This window comes from Vipera berus (genome assembly GCF_964194415.1).
Source record: "Vipera berus genome assembly, chromosome: 11".
Taxonomy (NCBI): domain Eukaryota; kingdom Metazoa; phylum Chordata; class Lepidosauria; order Squamata; family Viperidae; genus Vipera; species Vipera berus.
The window spans coordinates 21,723,003-21,729,496 of NC_138214.1; positions in this window are offsets into that span (position 1 = coordinate 21,723,003).

A 6,494-nucleotide genomic window follows, 5' to 3' on the forward strand; every position below is an offset into this window, starting at 1 on the left:
GGGAGAGGGCCTTTTCTGTGGGTGCACCTGCCCTCTGGAACCAGCTGCCCGTGGAGCTCAGGACTGCCCCTGACCTACGTTCATTCCGCTGGGACCTGAAGACTTGGCTCTTTGAGCTCTCTGACCCAGGCTGAGAATTTTAACTGGGGTTTTATTTTCAGGGATAATTTAATCTTTTAATTCTCTTTTAACTTTGTATTTTATATTGATGTGATTTTAAAATTCCCTGTAAACCGCCCTGAGTCCTTCGGGAAAGGGCGGTATATAAATCTAATAAAATCTAAAATCTAAATAAAAGTTCCTTGAATCACCCCTGGTGCCTGGTTCTGATTGGCATCTGTGCCAGGCTAAATCCGATCTGCAGACAACAAAAATAGATGAAAGAATGAACAGTCTATATATTACTAAAATTCTCGTTCCCATAATTTTTATTTGGGTGAACAGTGCAATATAGCAATGCAATAATTTTTGAACCAAAGCATCTCAAATGGGCTAACCTCCACACCTGCGTCCAAAATCCGGGATCCATGAATCCTGAAGGAGTGAAATTCAGCAAATGTTATAAAATGCTTTATGACATAAAAATTATGATAAAATATTTGTATTGCATAATACAAAAGTGATAACATTTTTGTGTTATACAGTTTAACCAGGGCTATTTTCAAGGCCCCCTTCATGGATTACTGCCTTGTCATGGCGAAGGGGCTTGCGTAACTCAATGAAGCTATGAGCTATGCCACGGGTCGGCAAACCGCGGCTCCGGAGCCGCATGCGGCTTTTTGAACCGTCTCCTGCGGCTCCCAGTCACCCGGTGCGCGTGCACCTCTCCGAATGGGCGGAGGTGCGCGCGCACCACTCCGAACGGGCGGAGGTGCGTGCGCACCACTCCAAAGGTTTGGAGAGCTGCACGCGCACCTCCGCCCGAACACCCGTTTGGAGACCTGCTGGTGTTCGGGCGGAGGTGAGGTTTGGAGACCTGCTGGTGCCGGTTTAGAAAGCTGCCGCGGCCCGCAGCAGCTTTCTAAACCGGCAGCAGCAGGTCTCCAAGCCGCTGTTCGGGCGGAGCTGTGCGCGCACCTCTCCAAAGGTTTGGAGCTGCGCACGCAGCAGACCTGCATGCGCAGCTCTCCAAACCTTTGGAGAGGTGCGCGCGCACCTCCGCCCGAACACCCGTGTCGAGACCTGCTGGTGTTCAGGCGGAGGTGTGGTTTGGAGACCTGCTGGTGCCGGTTTAGAAAGCTGCCGCGACCCGCAGCAGCTTTCTAAACCGGCACCAGCAGGTCTCCAAACCGCTGTTCGGGCGGAGCTGTGCGCGCAGCTCTCCAAACCTTTGGAGAGGTGCGCGTGCAGCTCCGCCCGAACACCCGTGTCGAGACCTGCCGGTGTTCGGGCAGAGTTGCGTTTTGGAGACCTGCTGGTGCCGGTTCTAAACCGGCACCAGCAGGTCTCCAAACGGGTGTTCGGGCGGCAGTTTGGAGGTCCCCGGGGTGGCTCCAGCGACGCCCAGGCTGAAGGCGGCGCCGCAACCCAGCACCCGTCACCACGGAGACCTGTCGCCGCTGGCGTGCAGGTGCGTCCACATAAAAAAAAGTGGAACCGCGCGCGTGTATCCACGCACGCGCATGTGCAAGAGATGGCTCTACACATGGACATCACCAGACGGTCAACACAGAAATCAGATTGACTATATGCTCTGCAGCCAAAGATGGAGAAGCTCTATACAGTCAGTAAAAACAAGACCAGGAGCTGACTGTGGCTCAGACCATGAGCTTCTCGTTGCAAAATTTAGGCTTAAACTGAAGAATGTAGGGAAAGCACTAGGCCACTCAGGTATGAACTAAATCATATCGCTGATGAATACACAGTAGAGATGACAAATAGATTTAAAGAATTAGACCTGATAGGCAGAGGGCCTGAAGAACTATGGACAGAGGTTCGCAACATTGTACAAGAGGTAACAACTAAAACCATCCCAAAGAAAAAGAAATGCAAGAAAGCAAAATGGCTGTCTGAGGAAGCTTTGCAAATAGCTGAGGAAAGGAGGGAAGCGAAAGGCAAGGGAGAAAAAGAAAGATATTTATTTTTATTTTATTAGATTTATATACCGCCCCTCTCCAAGGACTCGGGGCGGTGTACAGGGCAATTAAAATGCTAACAACACACAAGGTATAAAAATTAAAATAAGATTAAATCAATAGCCCTAACCAATAAATACATTCTAAAATTTAAAATTTTTAACATTTAGACTCCAAAATCCAATCTCTCAGTCCAGGCCGGCCTGTTCAAACAACCAAGTCTTCAGGTATGCCAAATTGAATGCAGAATTCCAGAGAATAGCTAGAAGAGATAAGAATGCCTTCTTAAATGAACAGTGCAAAGAAATAGAAGAAAACAATAGAATAGGGAGGACCAGAGATCTTTTCAAGAAAATTGGAGAGATGAAGGGAACGTTTAATGCAAAAATGGGAATGATAAAGGACCAAAATGGCAGGGACCTAACAGAGGCAGAAGAGATTAAGAAGAGGTGGCAAAATTACAAAGAAGAACTATACAAGAATGAGCTTAACGTCCCAGATAATCACAATGAGGTGGTCACTGACCTTGAGCCAGACATCTTGGAATGTGAAGTGGGCCTTAGAAAAGCTGAGCAACAACAAAGCTAGTGGAGGTGACAGTATTCCAGCTGAGCTATTCAAACGATGCAGTAAAAGTGCTACACTCAATTTGCCAGCAAATTTGGAAAACTCAACAGTGGCCACAGGATTGGAAAAGATCAGTTTACATTCCAATTCCAAAGAAAGGCAGTGCCAAAGAATGTTCAAACTATCGCATCATTGCACTCATTTCTCATGCTAGTAAAGTTATGCTTAAAATCCTACAAGCTAGACTCCAGCAGTATGTGGATCAAGAACTACCAGAAGTACAGGCAGGATTTCAAAGAGGCAGAGGAACTAGAGATCAAATTGCCAACATACGCTGGATCATGGAGAAAGCTAGAGAGTTCCAGAAAAACAATTACTTCTGCTTCATTGACTATGCTAAAGCCTTTGATTGTGTGGATCCTAACAAACTGTGGCAAGTTCTTAAAGAGATGGGCGTACCAGACCATCTTATTTGTCTCTTGAGAAACCTATATGTGGGCCAAGAAGCAGCAGTGAGAACTGGACACGGAACCACTGATTGGTTCAAAATTGGGAAAGGAGTCCGGCAAGGCTGTATACTGTCGCCCTGCCTATTTAACTTATATGCAGAGCACATCATGAGAAAGGCAGGGCTAGATGAATCAAAAGTTGGAATTAAAATTGCTGGGAGAAATATCAACAACCTAAGATATGCAGATGATACCACTCTAATGGCAGAAAGTGAAGAAGAACTAAAGAACCTCTTGTTGCGGGTGAAGAAGGAGAGTGCAAAAGTTGGGTTGAAATTTAACATTAAGAAAACCAAGATCATGGCATCCGGCCCTCTCAATTCCTGGCAAATAGATGGGGAAGAAATGGAGGTAGTGACAGATTTTATTTTCCTGGGCTCCAAGATCACTGCAGATGGGGACTGTAGCCAAGAAATTAAAAGACGCTTGCTCCTCGGGAGGAAAACCATGGCAAATCTAGACAGCACACTAAAAAGCAGAGACATCACCCTGTCAACAAAAGTGCGTATAGTCAAGGCTATGGTCTTTCCATTTGCAATGTATGGCTGTGAAAGTTGGACCATAAGAAAGGCTGAGCGCCAAAGAATTGAGGCCTTTGAATTATGGTGCTGGAGAAGACTCCTGCGAGTCCCTTGGACTGCAAGGCGATCAAACCGGTCAGTCCTAGAGGAGATCAACCCTGACTGCTCTTTAGAAGGCCAGATCCTGAAGCTAAAACTCAAATACTTTGGCCACCTAATGAGAAGGAAGGACTCACTGGAGAAGAGCCTAATGCTGGGAAAGGTTGAGGGCAAGAGAAGAAGGGGACGACAGAGAATGAGGTGGCAAGATGGAGTCACTGAAGCAGTAGGCGTGAGCTTAAATGGACTCCAGAAGATGGTAGAGGACAGGAAGAACTGGAGGAACGTTGTGCATGGGGTTGCGATGGGTCGGACACGACTTCGCAGCTAACAACAACAACAAATTTTCAAGGCAGATATATCTCTGAATGCATCCAAACATTTCCTGTGAAGAACTTCTGAAGAAGTTCTGCCATGGTTGAAAGGACTGAGAATCTGGTAAGAAAATATCTCTGAAAGGGTAACCCACCAGCTTATGTGTTGTCTAATTGTATATTTAAAATGACAAAGTGAAAATAAACCCTGTGAAATATTAACACTTTTTAACATGCTTGGGAAGTTGTTTTTAAAATGTCTTTGCTACTTAAAATAACAATTTTGTGTAAATCCAGTCAAATAAATAAACAGTGGGAATAGCATCATTCCACCACTGAATTTTAACAAAGTGATCTTATATATCATTAGGATATTCCACTGTGTTTAAAGGGCTATAGCCCAATCCCATATAAGTGATTAATGGATACAAAATAATAAATTATAATTACATGAGAACATGGTCCACTGGATTCTGGTCAAAAGCTGTCCAGCTGAGATGAAGGAGATAGTTTGGCTGGATGTTAACAGCTATAATGAACCATAATGATCAGAACCATGACTTACTGAACTAATGCCTTTACTGTGGTTTATCCAGCTTTTGAACTTCTTTCCATTCCCTGCATACCAGGCAAAGATAGTTCGGATGGGACCTAGAAGACCTGTCTTTTCTGCTGTAAACCTCGCCCCAGAACATCATTCCCCATTCCCCATCCCAGGTGAAACTGGCCCCATCCCAGTTAGCCTTCTGGAAAGCCCTGAAAACTTGTGGATCCCAGGTGGTTGTATGATGTTACATAACAATAGCAATAGCACTTAGACTTATATATACACACCTCTTCAGTGCTTTACAGCCCTCTCGTAAGAGTCAGCGTATTGCCCCCAACAATCTGGGTCCTCATTTTACCAACCTCTGAGGATGGAAGGCTGGCTGAGTCAACCTTAAGCTGGTCAGGATCGAACTCGTGAAATGAGCAGTGAGCTGGTCTGCAATATTGCATTTTAACCACTGCACCACCATGGCTCTAAATCAAAGATCTTCAAACTTGGCCCTTTTATGACTTGTGGAATTCCTCAGCCAGGCACCCTGGCTAAGGAATTCTGGAAGTTGAAGTCCACAAGTCCTAAAAGGGCCAAGTTGGAAGACCCCTGATCTAGATTATAGGTGTTGTTGTTGTTAGCTGCGAAGTCGTGTCCGACCCATCGCGACCCTATGGACAACATTCCTCCAGGCCTTCCTGTCCTCTACCATCTTCTGGAGTCCATTTAAGCTCACGCCTCCTGCTTCAGTGACTCCATCCAGCCACCTCATTCTCTGTCGTCCCCTTCTTCTCTTGCCCTCAATCTTTCCCAACATTAGGCTCTTCTCCAGTGAGTCCTTCCTTCTCATTAGGTGGCCAAAGTATTTGAGTTTTAGCTTCAGGATCTGGCCTTCTAAAGAGCAGTCAGGGTTGATCTCCTCTAGGACTGACTGGTTTGATCGCCTTGCAGTCCAAGGGACTCGCAGGAGTCTTCTCCAGCACCAGAGTTCAAAGGCCTCAATTCTTTGGCGCTCAGCCTTTCTTCTGGTCCAACTTTCACAGCCATACATTGCAACTGGGGAGACCATAGCCTTGACTATACGCACTTTTGTTGACACTTTTGTTGATTATAGGTATTTCCCCCCAATTTTATGTTTTTATTTTTTAATGTTTTAAGCATCATTAAGCATCATTTTATATATAGGCAGTCCTTGACTTACAACGGTAATGGAGCCTGCGGTGATAAATTGGGTCTGTCATGTAACTCACCCAATTTTAAAGCATTTTTTGTGGCAGTGGTCAAGCCAACGCTGAGATCTTAAGTACAAAAATAAATGCTGCAGTCATCCTTAAGTCCATTATTCACTATGGTACAGTTTTGCTGAAAACCAGAAGTGCCTGTTTTTGGCAAAACTGCCATAAGATGCAGTCAGATGACTCTGGAACTCGGCCTTCCTCGCGGGGCAGGGAGCGACGTCTCGGGAGAGGGGAAGCCCCGCCGGGTCTTGGGCGCCTGCGCGAACAATTTATTTTGCGCTCTGCGGCCAAAGGCGCTGTTTCCGCGGGGAGGCCTTTCCCCCTCTTTGCGGCCTCTCTGCTTGCAGTAATAAGCGCCCGCCCTCCCCGGAACGGTCGCGAAACCGACCCCAAAACGAAGCCTGTCAGAAGTGGGATTCGAACCCACGCCTCCATTCGGAGACCAGAACGCCCCGCCCTTTGAGAAGGCTCTTCGCCTTGAGTCTGGCGCCTTGGACCACTCGGCCATCCTGACGGCGCGGAGAAGGAGCTCTGGCGGGGCCCTTGAAGACTCCGCCAGGGCTGCGCGGCGGAGAGGCGCGGCGCTGACGGGCGACGCGGGTCTTCCGAGCCGGGTCCGAAACGGTCGGAGCC